Raw genomic sequence first — 24528 nt, 5'->3', positions numbered from 1 at the left:
TACTATTGGTGGGACTTCTGGGAGCACTATTACTGTGGGGGCATCCTGCTATGTATTAGCTTAGCACAATTATTTTAGGGGATATTATGTTTACAATATTAGTGTCAGGGGCACTATTTGCTGGGCACAGTTATTTTAGGCAACTGTGTGCCAATAACTATAGAAGGGGCATTATCTGTGTGGTACTAGTGCTATCAGAAGGTTTATCTATTTCTGCAATATAGTATTGGGGAGCACAGTGGGCACAGTTTTGGGGTGCCAGGATGGGGTGTTCAGAAGGTGGTAAGAAACTAAGATATCTTTTTGTCAAACTCCGCAGAGACGAGATATGCTTGAAAAAAATCATCATGGCGGTCTGGTCCGAATGGAGAAGATGAGGAAAGAGAACATTTACATCAGAGGAGACATCATTAGATATAAGAAGTATGTGGCGCTATATTACCCTGCATGTTTTGTAACAGTGTGTGTAATGTTTTCCAAGTATATTTTTTACTACAGAGGACAGTATACGGTAAATATATATATCTAATATGTACAGGTGAAACTCGAAAAATTAGAATATCGTGCAAAAGTCCATTTATCTCAGTAATGCAAATTAAAGGAATTGCATTAATGCAGTTTAAAATTAGAATTTTGTGAAAAGGTTCAATATTCTACGCTCAAAGTGTCACACTCTAGTCAGCTAATTAATCCACACCCCCTGAGCAAAGGGGACCTCAAAATCGTGACTTTGGGGTTTCATAAGCAGTAAGCCATAATCACCCAAATTATAACAAATAAAGGCTTGAGATATCTCGCTTTGCATGTAATGAGTCTATCTCATATGTTAGATTCACCTTTCAAGTTGCATTACTGAAATAAATGAACTTTGCACAATATTCTAATTTTCACAGTTTCCCCTGTAAAGCTGAGAGTATGTGTGTATGTATGTCCGCTAAAGGAATCCGCACCGTCGCATTTACAATCACGAAATTTGGCACACAGGTACATCAGGTGTCCAGGAAGGTTGAAGACTGGGTCTCAGTTCTCTAGCACATACCGTTCCTGAGATATTTCCAAAAAATGCATTAGCCAATAGAAGCCTGGTCACATGACCCTTATCAGCCAATAGATACTCGCAGGCCCTTAGTCTCCACATACACACAGTTTTAAACCAGGTTTCTATAACAACCCAGCCATTTTTATTCACTGCTGTAGGTCAGCTTTAAAGGGGCAGTGCGCTGTGGATGACACTGTTAAGGGAGCGGAGTGCTGTGGAGGTCACAGTTAAGGGGGCAGGTAGGGTGGCCATTCAGGCCACCCTCAAAAGATGGACTTAACCCCCCCCCCCCCCAGGCTACTGTGGAGGTCACAGTTAAAGTGACGATCCACTATGGAGGTCAGTGTTAAGGGGCGGATTGCTGTAGAGGCCACTGTTAAGGGGATGGGGTGTTATGGAAATCACTGTTAAGGAGAAGGGGTACTGTGGAGGTCACTAATAAAGGGGCGACCGCTGTGGAGGTCACTGTTAAAGGGGTGGGCTGCTGTGGAGGTCACTGTTAAGGGGGTGGAATGCTGTGGAGGTCAGTGTTAAGGGGGTGGGATGCTGTAGAGGTCACTGTTAAGGGGGCGAGGTGTTGTGGAGCTCACATTTTTAGGGAACGGAACTCTGTGGAGGTCACTGCTAAGGGGGCGGGTTATTGTTGAAATCACTGTTAACGAGACGGGGTACTGTGGAGGTCACTAATAAAGGGGCGGCCGCTGTGGAGGTCACTGTTAAGAGGGAGCGTGCTGTGGATGTTACTGTTAAGGGGGCGGGATACTGTAAATGTCACTGTTATAGTGGATACTGTCGATATCTTTTAATGACACACAAACATGAAATGAAATAGATGAACTATACCCATGCAAAGCCGGGTGCTTCTGCTAGTATATATATACACTCACCTAAAGAATTATTAGGAACACCATACTAATACGGTGTTGGACCCCCTTTTGCCTTCAGAACTGCCTTAATTCTACGTGGCATTGATTCCACAAGGTGCTGATAGCATTCTTTAGAAATGTTGGCCCATATTGATAGGATAGCATCTTGCAGTTGATGGAGATTTGAGGGATGCACATCCAGAGCACGAAGATCCCGTTCCACCACATCCCAAAGATGCTCTATTGGGTTGAGATCTGGTGACTGTGGGGGCCATTTTAGTACAGTGAACTCATTGTCATGTTCAAGAAACCAATTTGAAATGATTCGAGCTTTGTGACATGGTGCATTATCCTGCTGGAAGTAGCCATCAGAGGATGGATACATGTTCTCATTCTGTTTACGCCAAATTCAGACTCTACCATTTGAATGTCTCAACGGAAATCGAGACTCATCAGACCAGGCAACATTTTTCCAGTCTTCAACAGTCCAATTTTGGTGAGCTTGTGCAAATTGTAGCCTCTTTTTCCTAATTGTAGTGGAGATGAGTGGTACCCGGTGGGGTCTTCTGCTGTTGTAGCCCATCCACCTCAAGGTTGTGCGTGTTGTGACTTCACAAATGCTTTGCTGCATACCTTGGTTGTAACGAGTGGTTATTTCAGTCAACGTTGCTCTTCTATCAGCTTGAATCAGTCGGCCCATTCTCCTCTGACCTCTAGCATCCACAAGGCATTTTTGCCCACAGGACTGCCGCATACTGGATGTTTTTCCCTTTTCACACCATTCTTTGTAAACCCTAGAAATGGTTGTGCGTGAAAATCCCAGTAACTGAGCAGATTGTGAAATACTCAGACTGGCCCGTCTGGCCCCAACAACCATGCCACGCTCAAAATTGCTTAAATCACCTTTCTTTCCCATTCTGACATTCAGTTTGGAGTTCAGGAGATTGTCTTGACCAGGAGCACACCCCTAAATGCATTGAAGCAACTGCCATGTGATTGGTTGACTAGATAATTGCATTAATGAGAAATAGAACAGGTGTTCCTAATAATTCTTTAGGTTATTGTATGTAAAAACTAATGGAAACTGGTATTTTAGGGCTCTTTCACACTTGCGTTGTTCTGTTCCGGCACAGAGTTCCGTCGTCGGGGCTCTATGCCGGAAAAATCCTGATCAGGATTATCCCAATGCATTCTGAATGGAGAGAAATCTGTTCAGGATGCATCAGGATATCTTCAGTTCAGGACCGGAACGTTTTTTGGCCGGAGAAAATACTGCAGCATGCTGCGCTTTTTGCTCCGGCCAAAAATCCTAAACACTTGCCGCAAGGCCAGATCCGGAATGAATGCCCATTGAAAGGCATTAATCCAGATCCGGCCTTAAGCTAAACGTCGTTTCGGCGCATTACCGGATCCGACGTTTAGCTTTTTCTGAATGGTTACCATGGCTGCCAGGACGCTAAAGTCCTGTTTGCCATGTTAAAGTGTAGTGGGGAGCGGGGGAGCAGTATACTTACCGTCCGTGCGGCTCCCGGGGCGCTTCAGAGTGACGTCAGGGCGCCCCACGCGCATGGATGAGGTGATCGCATGGATCACCTCATCCATGCGCATGGGGCGCTCTGACGTCATTCTGGAGCGCCCCGGGAGCCGCACGGACGGTAAGTATACTGCTCCCCCGCTCCCCGCTCCTACTATGGCAACCAGGACTTTAATAGCGTCCTGGCTGCCATAGTAACACTGAACGCATTTTGAAGACGGATCCGTCTTCAAATGCTTTCAGTTCACTTGCGGTGTTACTAATCCGGCGGGCACTTCTGGCAAATGGAGTACACGCCGGATCCGGACAACGCAAGTGTGAAAGAGCCCTTATACATGATTTGGATCAGTTCCACAAAATATGCAAAATATGCACCACACAAAGAGCCAAGCACCAAACATCTACACCTAGTGCCTGCTTCAGATGCCAAAGAAGGCTCTACTTATATGTAACTTACAGGATGTCATCATTTCATGTTGGGTTCAACACTCAATATCTAAATGTGTCATCAGAAAATGACCTGTTATTTAAATTAGATTTTTATGTTTAACATATTTTTAAAGAATTTTTGCTGATATTATTTTAAATTTTTCATGTCATTATCTATCTTTACATTTGGCTCTGGTCACTAAGCCTAATAAAAGGTGATAATTCATGGTCTGTACAAATCACTTTACTGCAGTTATATATTATTCTAAACCTGCCTATAATGATAAGGAGATAGCACCTCTGTGTATAGATAAGACAAGATCCGCCATTCATAATAGGTGATTGTCAAGGCTTATCTGTCAAGGTACAATGACCTATGCACAGGGAATGTCTAGAAAAGGCACAGACAAGTACAATGTATGTGAGACCTCAATAGTGACAACTAGGAATCAGTGAACCTGTGGATGTTCGGGTTCTCCGGGTTCAGCCGAACTTCAGGTCAAAGTTCGAGTTCAGGACTCAAACTTGTCCCCGAATCTGAACCCCATTGAAGTCAATGAGGACCCGAACTTCACTTTATTATTTTCTGTTATAACATGGGTATATCAGAAAATAATAGCATTCTTAAGACAGAATGCAAAATAATATGGCCATTTAGGGGTTAAAAAAAAAACCCTCACCACTTGATTGCACGGCAGCAGTCTCTTCTATCTTCTTTCAGCAGGATCTGCCAAAGGACCTGTGCGCGATGACGTTGTGAGCTCGGTGACGTCATCGCGCACATCACAGGTCCTTTGGCAGGTCCTGCTTTAATGAAGATAGAAGAGACTGCTGCAGCACGATCAAGTGGACAAGAGGGGGGGGGTTAACCCCTAAATGGCCATATTCTTTTGCATTCTGTCTTAAGAATGCTGTTATTTTCCGATAAAACCGTGTTATAACAGAAAATAATAAAATCACCTGAACCGGGTATTTTGCAGTTCGGGTTCGCTCAACCTATAATCGGGTTACGTATAGCCAATCACTGATTACAACAAGAGCTCTCCTCCCAAAAACATAAAACTTTATAAAAATGGTGTACGGCATATAGGGTTGGTAGGTTTTCTATTTTCTCAGTTTTTCAAAGATGGCCATGAGGGGTTGTTCAAGGCTTTATGTGACTGATGGGGACTTCATCTTGAAATAAATAAATCAAGAGTACAAATACAGCTGTGCGGTCTTTTTTTTTTTGGCTGGTATTGGTATTTTTTTCTGCAACTGCTGTTCTTGCTTTTCAGTGGCAAAAAAGTAATCAAAAGCTCCTCAGCTCCTGTCAGATGTTTATGTTCACTTCACACTTTCTGACAGCGGCTTAAATCACTAAAGGGTTGAATAAATTGCTTTTATTCAAAAGAAGATACTTTTAGTTTAAGCGCACAGTTCAGCTCAACCCACATCATGCACAGCAAATCCTTATAGATTAAAGTACCAATCCAGAAAATTTAAAGTTTTGCAACCTATCATGTTCTCCTAACCTATAAAGCCTGAAATTCCATTCCTGATTTGTCATCTCCTCCTGTGCAGTGTAGTATAGAGGATCTGTCGGCTCTCCTGTGTGGTGTAGTATAGAGGATCTGTCGGCTCTCCTGTGTAGTGTAGTATAGAGGATCTGTCGGCTCTCCTGTGTGTGTAGTATAGAGGATCTGTCAGCTCTCCTGTGTGGTGTAGTATAGAGGATCTGTCAGCTCTCCTGTGTGGTGTAGTATAGAGGATCTGTCGGCTCTCCTGTGTGGTGTAGTATAGAGGATCTGTCATCTCTCCTGTGTGGTGTAGTATAGAGGATCTGTCAGCTCTCCTGTGTGGTGTAGTATAGAGGATCTGTCAGCTCTCCTGTGTGGTGTAGTATAGAGGATCTGTCGGCTCTCCTGTGTGGTGTAGTATAGAGGATCTGTCATCTCTCCTGTGTGGTGTAGTATAGAGGATCTGTCATCTCTCCTGTGTGGTGTAGTATAGAGGATCTGTCAGCTCTCCTGTGTGGTGTAGTATAGAGGATCTGTCGGCTCTCCTGTGCGGTGTAGTATAGAGGATCTGTCAGCTCTCCTGTGTGGTGTAGTATAGAGGATCTGTCAGCTCTCCTGTGTGGTGTAGTATAGAGGATCTGTCAGCTCTCCTGTGTGGTGTAGTATAGAGGATCTGTCAGCTCTCCTGTGTGGTGTAGTATAGAGGATCTGTCAGCTCTCCTGTGTGGTGTAGTATAGAGGATCTGTCGGCTCTTCTGTGCGGTGTAGTATAGAGGATCTGTCAGCTCTCCTGTGTGGTGTAGTATAGAGGATCTGTCGGCTCTCCTGTGCAGTGTAGTATAGAGCAGTGTTTCCCAACCAGTGTGCCTCCAGCTGTTGCAAAACTACAACTCCCAGAATGCCTGGACAGCCTTTGGCTGTGCGGGCATGCTGGGAGTTGTAGTTTTGCAACAGCTGGAGGCACACTGGTTGGGAAACACTGGTATAGAGGATCTGTCAGCTCTCCTGTGTGGTGTAGTATAGAGGATCTGTCAGCTCTCCTGTGTGGTGTAGTATAGAGGATCTGTCAGGTCTCCTGTGCGGTGTAGAATAGAGGATCTGTCAGCTCTCCTGTGTGGTGTAGTATAGAGGATCTGTCAGCTCTCCTATGTGGTGTAGTATAGAGGATCTGTCAGCTCTAGTGTGTGGTGTAGTATAGAGGATCTGTCGGCTCTCCTGTGTGGTGTAGTATAGAGGATCTGTCAGCTCTCCTGTGTGGTGTAGTATAGAGGATCTGTCAGCTCTCCCGTGTGGTGTAGTATAGAGGATCTGTCAGCTCTAGTGTGTGGTGTAGTATAGAGGATCTGTCAGCTCTCCTGTGTGGTGTAGTATAGAGGATCTGTCAGCTCTCCTGTGTGGTGTAGTATAGAGGATCTGTCGGCTCTCCTGTGAGGTGTAGTATAGAGGATCTGTCATCTCCTCCTGTGCAGTGTAGTATAGAGGATCTGTCATCTCCTCCTGTGCAGTGTAGTATAGAGGATCTGTCAGCTCTCCTGTGTGGTGTAGTATAGAGGATCTGTCAGCTCTCCTGTGTGGTGTAGTATAGAGGATCTGTCAGCTCTCCTGTGTAGTGTAGTATAGAGGATCTGTCAGCTCTCCTGTGTGGTGTAGTATAGAGGATCTGTCAGCTCTGCTGTGTGGTGTAGTATAGAGGATCTGTCAGCTCTCCCGTGTGGTGTAGTATAGAGGATCTGTCAGCTCTCCTGTGTGGTGTAGTATAGAGGATCTGTCATCTCTCCTGTGTGGTGTAGTATAGAGGATCTGTCAGCTCTCCTGTGTGGTGTAGTATAGAGGATCTGTCAGCTCTCCTGTGTGGTGTAGTATAGAGGATCTGTCGGCTCTCCTGTGCAGTGTAGTATAGAGGATCTGTCAGCTCTGCTGTGTGGTGTAGTATAGAGGATCTGTCAGCTCTCCTGTGTGGTGTAGTATAGAGGATCTGTCAGCTCTGCTGTGTGGTGTAGTATAGAGGATCTGTCAGCTCTCCTGTGTGGTGTAATACAGAGGATCTGTCAGCTCTCCTGTGTGGTGTAGTATAGAGGATCTGTCAGCTCTCCTGTGCGGTGTAGTATAGAGGATCTGTCAGCTCTCCTGTGTGGTGTAGTATAGAGGATCTGTCGGCTCTCCTGTGTGGTGTAGTATAGAGGATCTGTCAGCTCTCCTGTGTGGTGTAGTATAGAGGATCTGTCAGCATTCCTGTGTGGTGTAGTATAGAGGATCTGTCTGCTCTCCTGTGCGGTGTAGTATAGAGGATCTGTCAGCTCTCCTGTGTGGTGTAGTATAGAGGATCTGTCATCTCTCCTGTGTAGTGTAGTATAGAGGATCTGTCGGCTCTCCTGTGTGGTATAGTATAGAGGATCTGTCAGCTCTCCTGTGTGGTGTAGTATAGAGGATCTGTCAGCTCTCCTGTGTGGTGTAGTATAGAGGATCTGTCGGCTCTCCTGTGCAGTGTAGTATAGAGGATCTGTCAGCTCTGCTGTGTGGTGTAGTATAGAGGATCTGTCAGCTCTCCTGTGTGGTGTAGTATAGAGGATCTGTCGGCTCTCCTGTGTGGTGTAGTATAGAGGATCTGTCGGCTCTCCTGTGTGGTGTAGTATAGAGGATCTGTCAGCTCTCCTGTGTGGTGTAGTATAGAGGATCTGTCAGCTCTGCTGTGTGGTGTAGTATAGAGGATCTGTCGGCCCTCCTGTGTGGTGTAGTATAGAGGATCTGTCGGCTCTCCCGTGTGGTGTAGTATAGAGGATCTGTCGGCTCTCCCGTGTGGTTTAGTATAGAGGATCTGTCGGCTCTCCTGTGTGGTGTAGTATAGAGGATCTGTCGGCTCTCCTGTGTGGTGTAGTATAGAGGATCTTTCGGCTCTCCCGTGTGGTTTAGTATAGAGGATCTGTCGGCTCTCCTGTGTGGTGTAGTATAGAGGATCTGTCGGCTCTCCCGTGTGGTGTAGTATAGAGGATCTGTCGGCTCTCCCGTGTGGTGTAGTATAGAGGATCTGTCAGCTCTCCTGTGTGGTGTAGTATAGAGGATCTGTCGGCTCTCCTGTGTGATGTAGTATAGAGGATCTGTCGGCTCTCCTGTGTGGTGTAGTATAGAGGCCCTGTCGGCTCTCCTGTGTGGTGTAGTATAGAGGATCTGTCGGCTCTCCTGTGTGGTGTAGTATAGAGGATCTGTCGGCTCTCCTGTGTGGTGTAGTATAGAGGATCTGTCAGCTCTGCTGTGTGGTGTAGTATAGAGGATCTGTCGGCTCTCCTGTGCAGTGTAGTATAGAGGATCTGTCAGCTCTCCTGTGTGGTGTAGTATAGAGGATCTGTCAGCTCTCCTGTGTGGTGTAGTATAGAGGATCTGTCGGCTCTCCTGTGTGGTGTAGTATAGAGGATCTGTCGGCTCTCCTGTGTGGTGTAGTATAGAGGATCTGTCGGCTCTCCTGTGTGGTGTAGTATAGAGGATCTGTCATCTCCTCCTGTGCAGTGTAGTATAGAGCAGTGTTTCCCAACCAGTGTGCCTCCAGCTGTTGCAAAACTACAACTCCCAGAATGCCTGGACAGCCTTTGGCTGTGCGGGCATGCTGGGAGTTGTAGTTTTGCAACAGCTGGAGGCACACTGGTTGGGAAACACTGGTATAGAGGATCTGTCAGCTCTCCTGTGTGGTGTAGTATAGAGGATCTGTCAGCTCTCCTGTGTAGTGTAGTATAGAGGATCTGTCAGCTCTCCTGTGTGGTGTAGTATAGAGGATCTGTCAGCTCTCCCGTGTGGTGTAGTATAGAGGATCTGTCAGCTCTAGTGTGTGGTGTAGTATAGAGGATCTGTCGGCTCTCCTGTGTGGTGTAGTATAGAGGATCTGTCAGCTCTCCTGTGTGGTGTAGTATAGAGGATCTGTCAGCTCTCCCGTGTGGTGTAGTATAGAGGATCTGTCAGCTCTAGTGTGTGGTGTAGTATAGAGGATCTGTCAGCTCTCCTGTGTGGTGTAGTATAGAGGATCTGTCAGCTCTCCTGTGTGGTGTAGTATAGAGGATCTGTCGGCTCTCCTGTGAGGTGTAGTATAGAGGATCTGTCATCTCCTCCTGTGCAGTGTAGTATAGAGGATCTGTCATCTCCTCCTGTGCAGTGTAGTATAGAGGATCTGTCAGCTCTCCTGTGTGGTGTAGTATAGAGGATCTGTCGGCTTTCCTGTGTGGTGTAGTATAGAGGATCTGTCAGCTCTTCTGTGTGGTGTAGTATAGAGGATCTGTCAGCTCTCCTGTGTGGTGTAGTATAGAGGATCTGTCAGCTCTCCTGTGTGGTGTAGTATAGAGCATCTGTCAGCTCTCCTGTGTGGTGTAGTATAGAGGATCTGTCGGCTCTCCTGTGTAGTGTAGTATAGAGGATCTGTCAGCTCTCCTGTGTGGTGTAGTATAGAGGATCTGTCAGCTCTCCCGTGTGGTGTAGTATAGAGGATCTGTCAGCTCTCCTGTGTGGTGTAGTATAGAGGATCTGTCATCTCTCCTGTGTGGTGTAGTATAGAGGATCTGTCAGCTCTCCTGTGTGGTGTAGTATAGAGGATCTGTCAGCTCTCCTGTGTGGTGTAGTATAGAGGATCTGTCGGCTCTCCTGTGCAGTGTAGTATAGAGGATCTGTCAGCTCTGCTGTGTGGTGTAGTATAGAGGATCTGTCAGCTCTCCTGTGTGGTGTAGTATAGAGGATCTGTCAGCTCTGCTGTGTGGTGTAGTATAGAGGATCTGTCAGCTCTCCTGTGTGGTGTAATACAGAGGATCTGTCAGCTCTCCTGTGTGGTGTAGTATAGAGGATCTGTCAGCTCTCCTGTGCGGTGTAGTATAGAGGATCTGTCAGCTCTCCTGTGTGGTGTAGTATAGAGGATCTGTCGGCTCTCCTGTGTGGTGTAGTATAGAGGATCTGTCAGCTCTCCTGTTTGGTGTAGTATAGAGGATCTGTCAGCATTCCTGTGTGGTGTAGTATAGAGGATCTGTCGGCTCGCCTGTGTGGTGTAGTATAGAGGATCTGTCATCTCTCCTGTGTAGTGTAGTATAGAGGATCTGTCGGCTCTCCTGTGTGGTATAGTATAGAGGATCTGTCAGCTCTCCTGTGTGGTGTAGTATAGAGGATCTGTCAGCTCTCCTGTGTGGTGTAGTATAGAGGATCTGTCGGCTCTCCTGTGCAGTGTAGTATAGAGGATCTGTCAGCTCTGCTGTGTGGTGTAGTATAGAGGATCTGTCAGCTCTCCTGTGTGGTGTAGTATAGAGGATCTGTCGGCTCTCCTGTGTGGTGTAGTATAGAGGATCTGTCAGCTCTCCTGTGTGGTGTAGTATAGAGGATCTGTCAGCTCTCCTATGTGGTGTAGTATAGAGGATCTGTCAGCTCTCCTGTGTGGTGTAGTATAGAGGATCTGTCGGCTCTCCTGTGTGATGTAGTATAGAGGATCTGTCGGCTCTCCTGTGTGGTGTAGTATAGAGGATCTGTCAGCTCTCCTGTGTGGTGTAGTATAGAGGATCTGTCAGCTCTCCTGTGCGGTGTAGTATAGAGGATCTGTCGGCTCTCCTGTGCGGTGTAGTATAGACGATCTGTCAGCTGTCCTGTGTGGTGTAGTATAGAGGATCTGTCGGCTCTCCTGTGTGGTGTAGTATAGAGGATCTGTCATCTCTCCTGTGCGGTGTAGTATAGAGGATCTGTCATCTCTCCTGTGTGGTGTAGTATAGAGGATCTGTCAGCTCTCCTGTGCGGTGTAGTATAGAGGATCTGTCAGCTCTCCAGTGTGGTGTAGTATAGAGGATCTGTCAGCTCTCCTGTGTGGTGTAGTATAGAGGATCTGTCAGCTCTCCTGTGTGGTGTAGTATAGAGGATCTGTCAGCTCTTCTGTGCGGTGTAGTATAGAGCAGGGGTGGCCAACCTGTGGCTCTTGAGCCACATGCGGCTCATTGCTTCTTCAAGTGCGGCTCTAGCTGTGGAGCCGGGAAGCAGTCAGACAGCTCACTCTCCACCCCAGGCTCAGATCTCTTTTCCTGATCGGGCAATGTTGTTACTTTGCAGCTCCAGCTCATTCTCCACTACGTCCTGATGCACACAGTGTAAGAACATAGTGCTCATCAGGTCACAGTGGAGAACATGTCAGATCTGCAGAGTAGCAGGTTCCCAAGCAGGAGCCCAGTGCATGATCAAGAGAGGGAAGAGATTTTTTTAAATTATAGAACTGAGCATGGGGGTCTGATCTAAGCATGGTAGGTTCTGATCTGAGCATGGGGGGTGTCATGAATGATCTTGGCAATGAGGGGCTGATCTGAGCATGGGGGTTCAGATTTGAGCATGGGTTGGTCAGATCTGAGAAAGGGGGGGAGATCTGAGCATGGGGGGGCAGATCTGAGCACTGAGGGTCTGACACTGGGAGTCTGATTTGTGTTGTCTGATCTGAGTATTGGGGGTCTTATTTTGGAGATCTGATTTGGAGGTCTGATGAGGTATGGGGATCTTATTTTAGGTCAGATGAGGATCTGATTTAGGAGTCTGACCTAAGGTCTGATGAAAAATATATTTTTTCTTTTTTTCTCTGCTCATAAAAAATAAGACCTCAGATCAGATGAAAAATCTTGTTTGTCTCTTATTTTTCTTTGTTAAAACATAGGTGCATCTTGAAGGGCGAAAAATAAGGTAACTCGTGTGTAAATGTATAGCTTGTGGCTCCTGGTGATCATATGTCTTTTTTTTTTTTGGGCTCTTTGTGTCTGTAAGGTTGGCCACCCCTGGTATAGAGGATCTATCAGCTCTTCTGTGAGGTGTAGTATAGAGGATATGTCGGCTCTCCTGTGTGGTGTAGTATAGAGGATCTGTCAGCTCTCCTGTGTGGTGTAGTATAGATGATCTGTCACCACTCCTGTGTGGTGTAGTATAGAGGATCTGTTGGCTCTGCTGTGTGGTGTAGTATAGAGGATCTTTCAGCTCTCCTGTGTGGTGTAGTATAGAGGATCTGTCAGCTCTCCTGTGTGGTGTAGTATAGAGGATCTGTCGGCTCTCCTGTGTGGTGTAGTATAGAGGATCTGTCGGCTCTCCTGTGTGGTGTAGTATAGAGGATCTGTCAGCTCTCCTGTGTGGTGTAGTATAGAGGATCTGTCGGCTCTCCTGTGTGGTGTAGTATAGAGGATCTTTCAGCTCTCCTGTGTGGTGTAGTATAGAGGATCTGTCGGCTCTCCTGTGTGGTGTAGTATAGAGGATCTGTCGGCTCTCCTGAGTGGTGTAGTATAGAGGATCTGTCGGCTCTCCTGTGTGGTGTAGTATAGAGGATCTGTCGGCTCTCCTGTGTGGTGTAGTATAGAGGATCTGTCGGCTCTCCTGTGTGGTGTAGTATAGAGGATCTGTCGGCTCTCCTGTGTGGTGTAGTATAGAGGATCTGTCAGCTCTCCTGTGCGGTGTAGTATAGAGGATCTGTCGGCTCTCCTGTGTGGTGTAGTATAGAGGATCTGTCAGCTCTCCTGTGTGGTGTAGTATAGAGGGTCTGTCAGCTCTCCTGTGCGGTGTAGTATAGAGGATCTGTCGGCTCTCCTGTGTGGTGTAGTATAGAGGATCTGTCGGCTCTCCTGTGTGGTGTAGTATAGAGGATCTGTCGGCTCTCCTGTGTGGTGTAGTATAGAGGATCTGTCAGCTCTCCTGTGTGGTGTAGTATAGAGGATCTGTCAGCTCTCCTGTGTGGTGTAGTATAGAGGATCTGTCAGCTCTCCTGTGTGGTGTAGTATAGAGGATCTGTCAGCATTCCTGTGTGGTGTAGTATAGAGGATCTGTCGGCTCGCCTGTGTGGTGTAGTATAGAGGATCTGTCATCTCTCCTGTGTAGTGTAGTATAGAGGATCTGTCGGCTCTCCTGTGTGGTATAGTATAGAGGATCTGTCAGCTCTCCTGTGTGGTGTAGTATAGAGGATCTGTCAGCTCTCCTGTGTGGTGTAGTATAGAGGATCTGTCGGCTCTCCTGTGCAGTGTAGTATAGAGGATCTGTCAGCTCTGCTGTGTGGTGTAGTATAGAGGATCTGTCAGCTCTCCTGTGTGGTGTAGTATAGAGGATCTGTCGGCTCTCCTGTGTGGTGTAGTATAGAGGATCTGTCGGCTCTCCTGTGTGGTGTAGTATAGAGGATCTGTCAGCTCTCCTGTGTGGTGTAGTATAGAGGATCTGTCAGCTCTGCTGTGTGGTGTAGTATAGAGGATCTGTCGGCCCTCCTGTGTGGTGTAGTATAGAGGATCTGTCGGCTCTCCCGTGTGGTGTAGTATAGAGGATCTGTCGGCTCTCCCGTGTGGTGTAGTATAGAGGATCTGTCGGCTCTCCTGTGTGGTGTAGTATAGAGGATCTGTCGGCTCTCCTGTGTGGTGTAGTATAGAGGATCTGTCGGCTCTCCCGTGTGGTTTAGTATAGAGGATCTGTCGGCTCTCCTGTGTGGTGTAGTATAGAGGATCTGTCGGCTCTCCCGTGTGGTGTAGTATAGAGGATCTGTCGGCTCTCCCGTGTGGTGTAGTATAGAGGATCTGTCAGCTCTCCTGTGTGGTGTAGTATAGAGGATCTGTCGGCTCTCCTGTGTGGTGTAGTATAGAGGATCTGTCGGCTCTCCTGTGTGGTGTAGTATAGAGGCCCTGTCGGCTCTCCTGTGTGGTGTAGTATAGAGGATCTGTCGGCTCTCCTGTGTGGTGTAGTATAGAGGATCTGTCGGCTCTCCTGTGTGGTGTAGTATAGAGGATCTGTCAGCTCTGCTGTGTGGTGTAGTATAGAGGATCTGTCGGCTCTCCTGTGCAGTGTAGTATAGAGGATCTGTCAGCTCTCCTGTGTGGTGTAGTATAGAGGATCTGTCAGCTCTCCTGTGTGGTGTAGTATAGAGGATCTGTCGGCTCTCCTGTGTGGTGTAGTATAGAGGATCTGTCGGCTCTCCTGTGTGGTGTAGTATAGAGGATCTGTCGGCTCTCCTGTGTGGTGTAGTATAGAGGATCTGTCATCTCCTCCTGTGCAGTGTAGTATAGAGCAGTGTTTCCCAACCAGTGTGCCTCCAGCTGTTGCAAAACTACAACTCCCAGAATGCCTGGACAGCCTTTGGCTGTGCGGGCATGCTGGGAGTTGTAGTTTTGCAACAGCTGGAGGCACACTGGTTGGGAAACACTGGTATAGAGGATCTGTCAGCTCTCCTGTGTGGTGTAGTATAGAGGATCTGTCAGCTCTCCTGTGTGGTGTAGTATAGAGGATCTGTCAGCTCTCCTGTGTGGTGTAGTATAGAGGATCTGTCAGCTCTCCCGTGTGGTGTAGTATAGAGGATCTGTCAGCTCTAGTGTGTGGTGTAGTATAGAGGATCTGTCGGCTCTCCTGTGTGGTGTAGTATAGAGGATCTGTCAGCTCTCCTGTGTGGTGTAGTATAGAGGATCTGTCAGCTCTCCTGTGTGGTGTAGTATAGAGGATCTGTCAGCTCTAGTGTGTGGTGTAGTATAGAGGATCTGTCAGCTCTCCTGTGTGGTGTAGTATAGAGGATCTGTCAGCTCTCCTGTGTGGTGTAGTATAGAGGATCTGTCGGCTCTCCTGTGAGGTGTAGTATAGAGGATCTGTCATCTCCTCCTGTGCAGTGTAGTATAGAGGATCTGTCATCTCCTCCTGTGCAGTGTAGTATAGAGGATCTGTCAGCTCTCCTGTGTGGTGTAGTATAGAGGATCTGTCGGCTTTCCTGTGTGGTGTAGTATAGAGGATCTGTCAGCTCTTCTGTGTGGTGTAGTATAGAGGATCTGTCAGCTCTCCTGTGTGGTGTAGTATAGAGGATCTGTCAGCTCTCCTGTGTGGTGTAGTATAGAGCATCTGTCAGCTCTCCTGTGTGGTGTAGTATAGAGGATCTGTCGGCTCTCCTGTGTAGTGTAGTATAGAGGATCTGTCAGCTCTCCTGTGTGGTGTAGTATAGAGGATCTGTCAGCTCTCCCGTGTGGTGTAGTATAGAGGATCTGTCAGCTCTCCTGTGTGGTGTAGTATAGAGGATCTGTCATCTCTCCTGTGTGGTGTAGTATAGAGGATCTGTCAGCTCTCCTGTGTGGTGTAGTATAGAGGATCTGTCAGCTCTCCTGTGTGGTGTAGTATAGAGGATCTGTCGGCTCTCCTGTGTGGTGTAGTATAGAGGATCTGTCAGCTCTGCTGTGTGGTGTAGTATAGAGGATCTGTCAGCTCTCCTGTGTGGTGTAGTATAGAGGATCTGTCAGCTCTGCTGTGTGGTGTAGTATAGAGGATCTGTCAGCTCTCCTGTGTGGTGTAATACAGAGGATCTGTCAGCTCTCCTGTGTGGTGTAGTATAGAGGATCTGTCAGCTCTCCTGTGCGGTGTAGTATAGAGGATCTGTCAGCTCTCCTGTGTGGTGTAGTATAGAGGATCTGTCGGCTCTCCTGTGTGGTGTAGTATAGAGGATCTGTCAGCTCTCCTGTGTGGTGTAGTATAGAGGATCTGTCAGCATTCCTGTGTGGTGTAGTATAGAGGATCTGTCGGCTCGCCTGTGTGGTGTAGTATAGAGGATCTGTCATCTCTCCTGTGTAGTGTAGTATAGAGGATCTGTCGGCTCTCCTGTGTGGTATAGTATAGAGGATCTGTCAGCTCTCCTGTGTGGTGTAGTATAGAGGATCTGTCAGCTCTCCTGTGTGGTGTAGTATAGAGGATCTGTCGGCTCTCCTGTGCAGTGTAGTATAGAGGATCTGTCAGCTCTGCTGTGTGGTGTAGTATAGAGGATCTGTCAGCTCTCCTGTGTGGTGTAGTATAGAGGATCTGTCGGCTCTCCTGTGTGGTGTAGTATAGAGGATCTGTCAGCTCTCCTGTGTGGTGTAGTATAGAGGATCTGTCAGCTCTCCTATGTGGTGTAGTATAGAGGATCTGTCAGCTCTCCTGTGTGGTGTAGTATAGAGGATCTGTCGGCTCTCCTGTGTGATGTAGTATAGAGGATCTGTCGGCTCTCCTGTGTGGTGTAGTATAGAGGATCTGTCAGCTCTCCTGTGTGGTGTAGTATAGAGGATCTGTCAGCTCTCCTGTGCGGTGTAGTATAGAGGATCTGTCGGCTCTCCTGTGCGGTGTAGTATAGAGGATCTGTCATCTCTCCTGTGTGGTGTAGTATAGAGGATCTGTCAGCTCTCCTGTGCGGTGTAGTATAGAGGATCTGTCAGCTCTCCAGTGTGGTGTAGTATAGAGGATCTGTCAGCTCTCCTGTGTGGTGTAGTATAGAGGATCTGTCAGCTCTCCTGTGTGGTGTAGTATAGAGGATCTGTCAGCTCTTCTGTGCGGTGTAGTATAGAGCAGGGGTGGCCAACCTGTGGCTCTTGAGCCACATGCGGCTCATTGCTTCTTCAAGTGCGGCTCTAGCTGTGGAGCCGGGAAGCAGTCAGACAGCTCACTCTCCACCCCAGGCTCAGATCTCTTTTCCTGATCGGGCAATGTTGTTACTTTGCAGCTCCAGCTCATTCTCCACTACGTCCTGATGCACACAGTGTAAGAACATAGTGCTCATCAGGTCACAGTGGAGAACATGTCAGATCTGCAGAGTAGCAGGTTCCCAAGCAGGAGCCCAGTGCATGATCAAGAGAGGGAAGAGATTTTTTTAAATTATAGAACTGAGCATGGGGGTCTGATCTAAGCATGGTAGGTTCTGATCTGAGCATGGGGGGTGTCATGAATGATCTTGGCAATGAGGGGCTGATCTGAGCATGGGGGTTCAGATTTGAGCATGGGTTGGTCAGATCTGAGAAAGGGGGGGAGATCTGAGCATGGGGGGGCAGATCTGAGCACTGAGGGTCTGACACTGGGAGTCTGATTTGTGTTGTCTGATCTGAGTATTGGGGGTCTTATTTTGGAGATCTGATTTGGAGGTCTGATGAGGTATGGGGATCTTATTTTAGGTCAGATGAGGATCTGATTTAGGAGTCTGACCTAAGGTCTGATGAAAAATATATTTTTTCTTTTTTTCTCTGCTCATAAAAAATAAGACCTCAGATCAGATGAAAAATCTTGTTTGTCTCTTATTTTTCTTTGTTAAAACATAGGTGCATCTTGAAGGGCGAAAAATAAGGTAACTCGTGTGTAAATGTATAGCTTGTGGCTCCTGGTGATCATATGTCTTTTTTTTTTTTTGGCTCTTTGTGTCTGTAAGGTTGGCCACCCCTGGTATAGAGGATCTATCAGCTCTTCTGTGAGGTGTAGTATAGAGGATATGTCGGCTCTCCTGTGTGGTGTAGTATAGAGGATCTGTCAGCTCTCCTGTGTGGTGTAGTATAGATGATCTGTCACCACTCCTGTGTGGTGTAGTATAGAGGATCTGTTGGCTCTGCTGTGTGGTGTAGTATAGAGGATCTTTCAGCTCTCCTGTGTGGTGTAGTATAGAGGATCTGTCAGCTCTCCTGTGTGGTGTAGTATAGAGGATCTGTCGGCTCTCCTGTGTGGTGTAGTATAGAGGATCTGTCGGCTCTCCTGTGTGGTGTAGTATAGAGGATCTGTCAGCTCTCCTGTGTGGTGTAGTATAGAGGATCTGTCGGCTCTCCTGTGTGGTGTAGTATAGAGGATCTTTCAGCTCTCCTGTGTGGTGTAGTATAGAGGATCTGTCGGCTCTCCTGTGTGGTGTAGTATAGAGGATCTGTCGGCTCTCCTGTGTGGTGTAGTATAGAGGATCTGTCGGCTCTCCTGTGTGGTGTAGTATAGAGGATCTGTCGGCTCTCCTGTGTGGTGTAGTATAGAGGATCTGTCGGCTCTCCTGTGTGGTGTAGTATAGAGGATCTGTCGGCTCTCCTGTGTGGTGTAGTATAGAGGATCTGTCAGCTCTCCTGTGCGGTGTAGTATAGAGGATCTGTCGGCTCTCCTGTGTGGTGTAGTATAGAGGATCTGTCAGCTCTCCTGTGTGGTGTAGTATAGAGGGTCTGTCAGCTCTCCTGTGCGGTGTAGTATAGAGGATCTGTCGGCTCTCCTGTGTGGTGTAGTATAGAGGATCTGTCGGCTCTCCTGTGTGGTGTAGTATAGAGGATCTGTCGGCTCTCCTGTGTGGTGTAGTATAGAGGATCTGTCAGCTCTCCTGTGTGGTGTAGTATAGAGGATCTGTCAGCTCTCCTGTGTGGTGTAGTATAGAGGATCTGTCAGCTCTCCTGTGTGGTGTAGTATAGAGGATCTGTCAGCATTCCTGTGTGGTGTAGTATAGAGGATCTGTCGGCTCGCCTGTGTGGTGTAGTATAGAGGATCTGTCATCTCTCCTGTGTAGTGTAGTATAGAGGATCTGTCGGCTCTCCTGTGTGGTATAGTATAGAGGATCTGTCAGCTCTCCTGTGTGGTGTAGTATAGAGGATCTGTCAGCTCTCCTGTGTGGTGTAGTATAGAGGATCTGTCGGCTCTCCTGTGCAGTGTAGTATAGAGGATCTGTCAGCTCTGCTGTGTGGTGTAGTATAGAGGATCTGTCAGCTCTCCTGTGTGGTGTAGTATAGAGGATCTGTCGGCTCTCCTGTGTGGTGTAGTATAGAGGATCTGTCGGCTCTCCTGTGTGGTGTAGTATAGAGGATCTGTCAGCTCTCCTGTGTGGTGTAGTATAGAGGATCTGTCAGCTCTGCTGTGTGGTGTAGTATAGAGGATCTGTCGGCCCTCCTGTGTGGTGTAGTATAGAGGATCTGTCGGCTCTCCCGTGTGGTGTAGTATAGAGGATCTGTCGGCTCTCCCGTGTGGTTTAGTATAGAGGATCTGTCGGCTCTCCTGTGTGGTGTAGTATAGAGGATCTGTCGGCTCTCCTGTGTGGTGTAGTATAGAGGATCTGTCGGCTCTCCCGTGTGGTTTAGTATAGAGGATCTGTCGGCTCTCCTGTGTGGTGTAGTATAGAGGATCTGTCGGCTCTCCCGTGTGGTGTAGTATAGAGGATCTGTCGGCTCTCCCGTGTGGTGTAGTATAGAGGATCTGTCAGCTCTCCTGTGTGGTGTAGTATAGAGGATCTGTCGGCTCTCCTGTGTGATGTAGTATAGAGGATCTGTCGGCTCTCCTGTGTGGTGTAGTATAGAGGCCCTGTCGGCTCTCCTGTGTGGTGTAGTATAGAGGATCTGTCGGCTCTCCTGTGTGGTGTAGTATAGAGGATCTGTCGGCTCTCCTGTGTGGTGTAGTATAGAGGATCTGTCAGCTCTGCTGTGTGGTGTAGTATAGAGGATCTGTCGGCTCTCCTGTGCAGTGTAGTATAGAGGATCTGTCAGCTCTCCTGTGTGGTGTAGTATAGAGGATCTGTCAGCTCTCCTGTGTGGTGTAGTATAGAGGATCTGTCGGCTCTCCTGTGTGGTGTAGTATAGAGGATCTGTCAGCTCTGCTGTGTGGTGTAGTATAGAGGATCTGTCAGCTCTCCTGTGTGGTGTAGTATAGAGGATCTGTCGGCTCTCCTGTGTGGTGTAGTATAGAGGATCTGTCGGCTCTCCTGTGTGGTGTAGTATAGAGGATCTGTCAGCTCTCCTGTGTGGTGTAGTATAGAGGATCTGTCAGCTCTGCTGTGTGGTGTAGTATAGAGGATCTGTCGGCCCTCCTGTGTGGTGTAGTATAGAGGATCTGTCGGCTCTCCCGTGTGGTGTAGTATAGAGGATCTGTCGGCTCTCCCGTGTGGTTTAGTATAGAGGATCTGTCGGCTCTCCTGTGTGGTGTAGTATAGAGGATCTGTCGGCTCTCCTGTGTGGTGTAGTATAGAGGATCTGTCGGCTCTCCCGTGTGGTTTAGTATAGAGGATCTGTCGGCTCTCCTGTGTGGTGTAGTATAGAGGATCTGTCGGCTCTCCCGTGTGGTGTAGTATAGAGGATCTGTCGGCTCTCCCGTGTGGTGTAGTATAGAGGATCTGTCAGCTCTCCTGTGTGGTGTAGTATAGAGGATCTGTCGGCTCTCCTGTGTGATGTAGTATAGAGGATCTGTCGGCTCTCCTGTGTGGTGTAGTATAGAGGCCCTGTCGGCTCTCCTGTGTGGTGTAGTATAGAGGATCTGTCGGCTCTCCTGTGTGGTGTAGTATAGAGGATCTGTCGGCTCTCCTGTGTGGTGTAGTATAGAGGATCTGTCAGCTCTGCTGTGTGGTGTAGTATAGAGGATCTGTCGGCTCTCCTGTGCAGTGTAGTATAGAGGATCTGTCAGCTCTCCTGTGTGGTGTAGTATAGAGGATCTGTCAGCTCTCCTGTGTGGTGTAGTATAGAGGATCTGTCGGCTCTCCTGTGTGGTGTAGTATAGAGGATCTGTCGGCTCTCCTGTGTGGTGTAGTATAGAGGATCTGTCATCTCCTCCTGTGCAGTGTAGTATAGAGCAGTGTTTCCCAACCAGTGTGCCTCCAGCTGTTGCAAAACTACAACTCCCAGCATGCCCGCACAGCCAAAGGCTGTCCAGGCATGCTGGGAGTTGTAGTTTTGCAACAGCTGGAGGCACACTGGTTGGGAAACACTGGTATAGAGGATCTGTCAGCTCTCCTGTGTGGTGTAGTATAGAGGATCTGTCAGCTCTCCTGTGTAGTGTAGTATAGAGGATCTGTCAGCTCTCCTGTGTGGTGTAGTATAGAGGATCTGTCAGCTCTCCCGTGTGGTGTAGTATAGAGGATCTGTCAGCTCTAGTGTGTGGTGTAGTATAGAGGATCTGTCGGCTCTCCTGTGTGGTGTAGTATAGAGGATCTGTCAGCTCTCCTGTGTGGTGTAGTATAGAGGATCTGTCAGCTCTCCCGTGTGGTGTAGTATAGAGGATCTGTCAGCTCTAGTGTGTGGTGTAGTATAGAGGATCTGTCAGCTCTCCTGTGTGGTGTAGTATAGAGGATCTGTCAGCTCTCCTGTGTGGTGTAGTATAGAGGATCTGTCGGCTCTCCTGTGAGGTGTAGTATAGAGGATCTGTCATCTCCTCCTGTGCAGTGTAGTATAGAGGATCTGTCATCTCCTCCTGTGCAGTGTAGTATAGAGGATCTGTCAGCTCTCCTGTGTGGTGTAGTATAGAGGATCTGTCGGCTTTCCTGTGTGGTGTAGTATAGAGGATCTGTCAGCTCTTCTGTGTGGTGTAGTATAGAGGATCTGTCAGCTCTCCTGTGTGGTGTAGTATAGAGGATCTGTCAGCTCTCCTGTGTGGTGTAGTATAGAGCATCTGTCAGCTCTCCTGTGTGGTGTAGTATAGAGGATCTGTCGGCTCTCCTGTGTAGTGTAGTATAGAGGATCTGTCAGCTCTCCCGTGTGGTGTAGTATAGAGGATCTGTCAGCTCTCCCGTGTGGTGTAGTATAGAGGATCTGTCAGCTCTCCTGTGTGGTGTAGTATAGAGGATCTGTCATCTCTCCTGTGTGGTGTAGTATAGAGGATCTGTCAGCTCTCCTGTGTGGTGTAGTATAGAGGATCTGTCAGCTCTCCTGTGTGGTGTAGTATAGAGGATCTGTCGGCTCTCCTGTGCAGTGTAGTATAGAGGATCTGTCAGCTCTGCTGTGTGGTGTAGTATAGAGGATCTGTCAGCTCTCCTGTGTGGTGTAGTATAGAGGATCTGTCAGCTCTGCTGTGTGGTGTAGTATAGAGGATCTGTCAGCTCTCCTGTGTGGTGTAATACAGAGGATCTGTCAGCTCTCCTGTGTGGTGTAGTATAGAGGATCTGTCAGCTCTCCTGTGCGGTGTAGTATAGAGGATCTGTCAGCTCTCCTGTGTGGTGTAGTATAGAGGATCTGTCGGCTCTCCTGTGTGGTGTAGTATAGAGGATCTGTCAGCTCTCCTGTGTGGTGTAGTATAGAGGATCTGTCAGCATTCCTGTGTGGTGTAGTATAGAGGATCTGTCGGCTCGCCTGTGTGGTGTAGTATAGAGGATCTGTCATCTCTCCTGTGTAGTGTAGTATAGAGGATCTGTCGGCTCTCCTGTGTGGTGTAGTATAGAGGATCTGTCAGCTCTCCTGTGTGGTGTAGTATAGAGGATCTGTCAGCTCTCCTGTGTGGTGTAGTATAGAGGATCTGTCGGCTCTCCTGTGCAGTGTAGTATAGAGGATCTGTCAGCTCTGCTGTGTGGTGTAGTATAGAGGATCTGTCAGCTCTCCTGTGTGGTGTAGTATAGAGGATCTGTCGGCTCTCCTGTGTGGTGTAGTATAGAGGATCTGTCAGCTCTCCTGTGTGGTGTAGTATAGAGGATCTGTCAGCTCTCCTATGTGGTGTAGTATAGAGGATCTGTCAGCTCTCCTGTGTGGTGTAGTATAGAGGATCTGTCGGCTCTCCTGTGTGATGTAGTATAGAGGATCTGTCGGCTCTCCTGTGTGGTGTAGTATAGAGGATCTGTCAGCTCTCCTGTGTGGTGTAGTATAGAGGATCTGTCAGCTCTCCTGTGCGGTGTAGTATAGAGGATCTGTCGGCTCTCCTGTGCGGTGTAGTATAGAGGATCTGTCGGCTCTCCTGTGTGGTGTAGTATAGAGGATCTGTCGGCTCTCCTGTGTGGTGTAGTATAGAGGATCTGTCATCTCTCCTGTGCGGTGTAGTATAGAGGATCTGTCATCTCTCCTGTGTGGTGTAGTATAGAGGATCTGTCAGCTCTCCTGTGCGGTGTAGTATAGAGGATCTGTCAGCTCTCCAGTGTGGTGTAGTATAGAGGATCTGTCAGCTCTCCTGTGTGGTGTAGTATAGAGGATCTGTCAGCTCTCCTGTGTGGTGTAGTATAGAGGATCTGTCAGCTCTTCTGTGCGGTGTAGTATAGAGCAGGGGTGGCCAACCTGTGCCTCTTGAGCCACATGCGGCTCATTGCTTCTTCAAGTGCGGCTCTAGCTGTGGAGCCGGGAAGCAGTCAGACAGCTCACTCTCCACCCCAGGCTCAGATCTCTTTTCCTGATCGGGCAATGTTGTTACTTTGCAGCTCCAGCTCATTCTCCACTACGTCCTGATGCACACAGTGTAAGAACATAGTGCTCATCAGGTCACAGTGGAGAACATGTCAGATCTGCAGAGTAGCAGGTTCCCAAGCAGGAGCCCAGTGCATGATCAAGAGAGGGAAGAGATTTTTTTAAATTATAGAACTGAGCATGGGGGTCTGATCTAAGCATGGTAGGTTCTGATCTGAGCATGGGGGGTGTCATGAATGATCTTGGCAATGAGGGGCTGATCTGAGCATGGGGGTTCAGATTTGAGCATGGGTTGGTCAGATCTGAGAAAGGGGGGGAGATCTGAGCATGGGGGGGCAGATCTGAGCACTGAGGGTCTGACACTGGGAGTCTGATTTGTGTTGTCTGATCTGAGTATTGGGGGTCTTATTTTGGAGATCTGATTTGGAGGTCTGATGAGGTATGGGGATCTTATTTTAGGTCAGATGAGGATCTGATTTAGGAGTCTGACCTAAGGTCTGATGAAAAATATATTTTTTCTTTTTTTCTCTGCTCATAAAAAATAAGACCTCAGATCAGATGAAAAATCTTGTTTGTCTCTTATTTTTCTTTGTTAAAACATAGGTGCATCTTGAAGGGCGAAAAATAAGGTAACTCGTGTGTAAATGTATAGCTTGTGGCTCCTGGTGATCATATGTCTTTTTTTTTTTTGGGCTCTTTGTGTCTGTAAGGTTGGCCACCCCTGGTATAGAGGATCTATCAGCTCTTCTGTGAGGTGTAGTATAGAGGATATGTCGGCTCTCCTGTGTGGTGTAGTATAGAGGATCTGTCAGCTCTCCTGTGTGGTGTAGTATAGATGATCTGTCACCACTCCTGTGTGGTGTAGTATAGAGGATCTGTTGGCTCTGCTGTGTGGTGTAGTATAGAGGATCTTTCAGCTCTCCTGTGTGGTGTAGTATAGAGGATCTGTCAGCTCTCCTGTGTGGTGTAGTATAGAGGATCTGTCGGCTCTCCTGTGTGGTGTAGTATAGAGGATCTGTCGGCTCTCCTGTGTGGTGTAGTATAGAGGATCTGTCAGCTCTCCTGTGTGGTGTAGTATAGAGGATCTGTCGGCTCTCCTGTGTGGTGTAGTATAGAGGATCTTTCAGCTCTCCTGTGTGGTGTAGTATAGAGGATCTGTCGGCTCTCCTGTGTGGTGTAGTATAGAGGATCTGTCGGCTCTCCTGTGTGGTGTAGTATAGAGGATCTGTCGGCTCTCCTGTGTGGTGTAGTATAGAGGATCTGTCGGCTCTCCTGTGTGGTGTAGTATAGAGGATCTGTCGGCTCTCCTGTGTGGTGTAGTATAGAGGATCTGTCGGCTCTCCTGTGTGGT

This window comes from Bufo bufo, chromosome 2 (genome assembly GCF_905171765.1).
Source record: "Bufo bufo chromosome 2, aBufBuf1.1, whole genome shotgun sequence".
Lineage (NCBI taxonomy): Eukaryota > Metazoa > Chordata > Amphibia > Anura > Bufonidae > Bufo > Bufo bufo.
The sequence above is the reverse complement of the archived record's forward strand: the minus strand, read 5'-3'. Positions refer to the sequence as shown.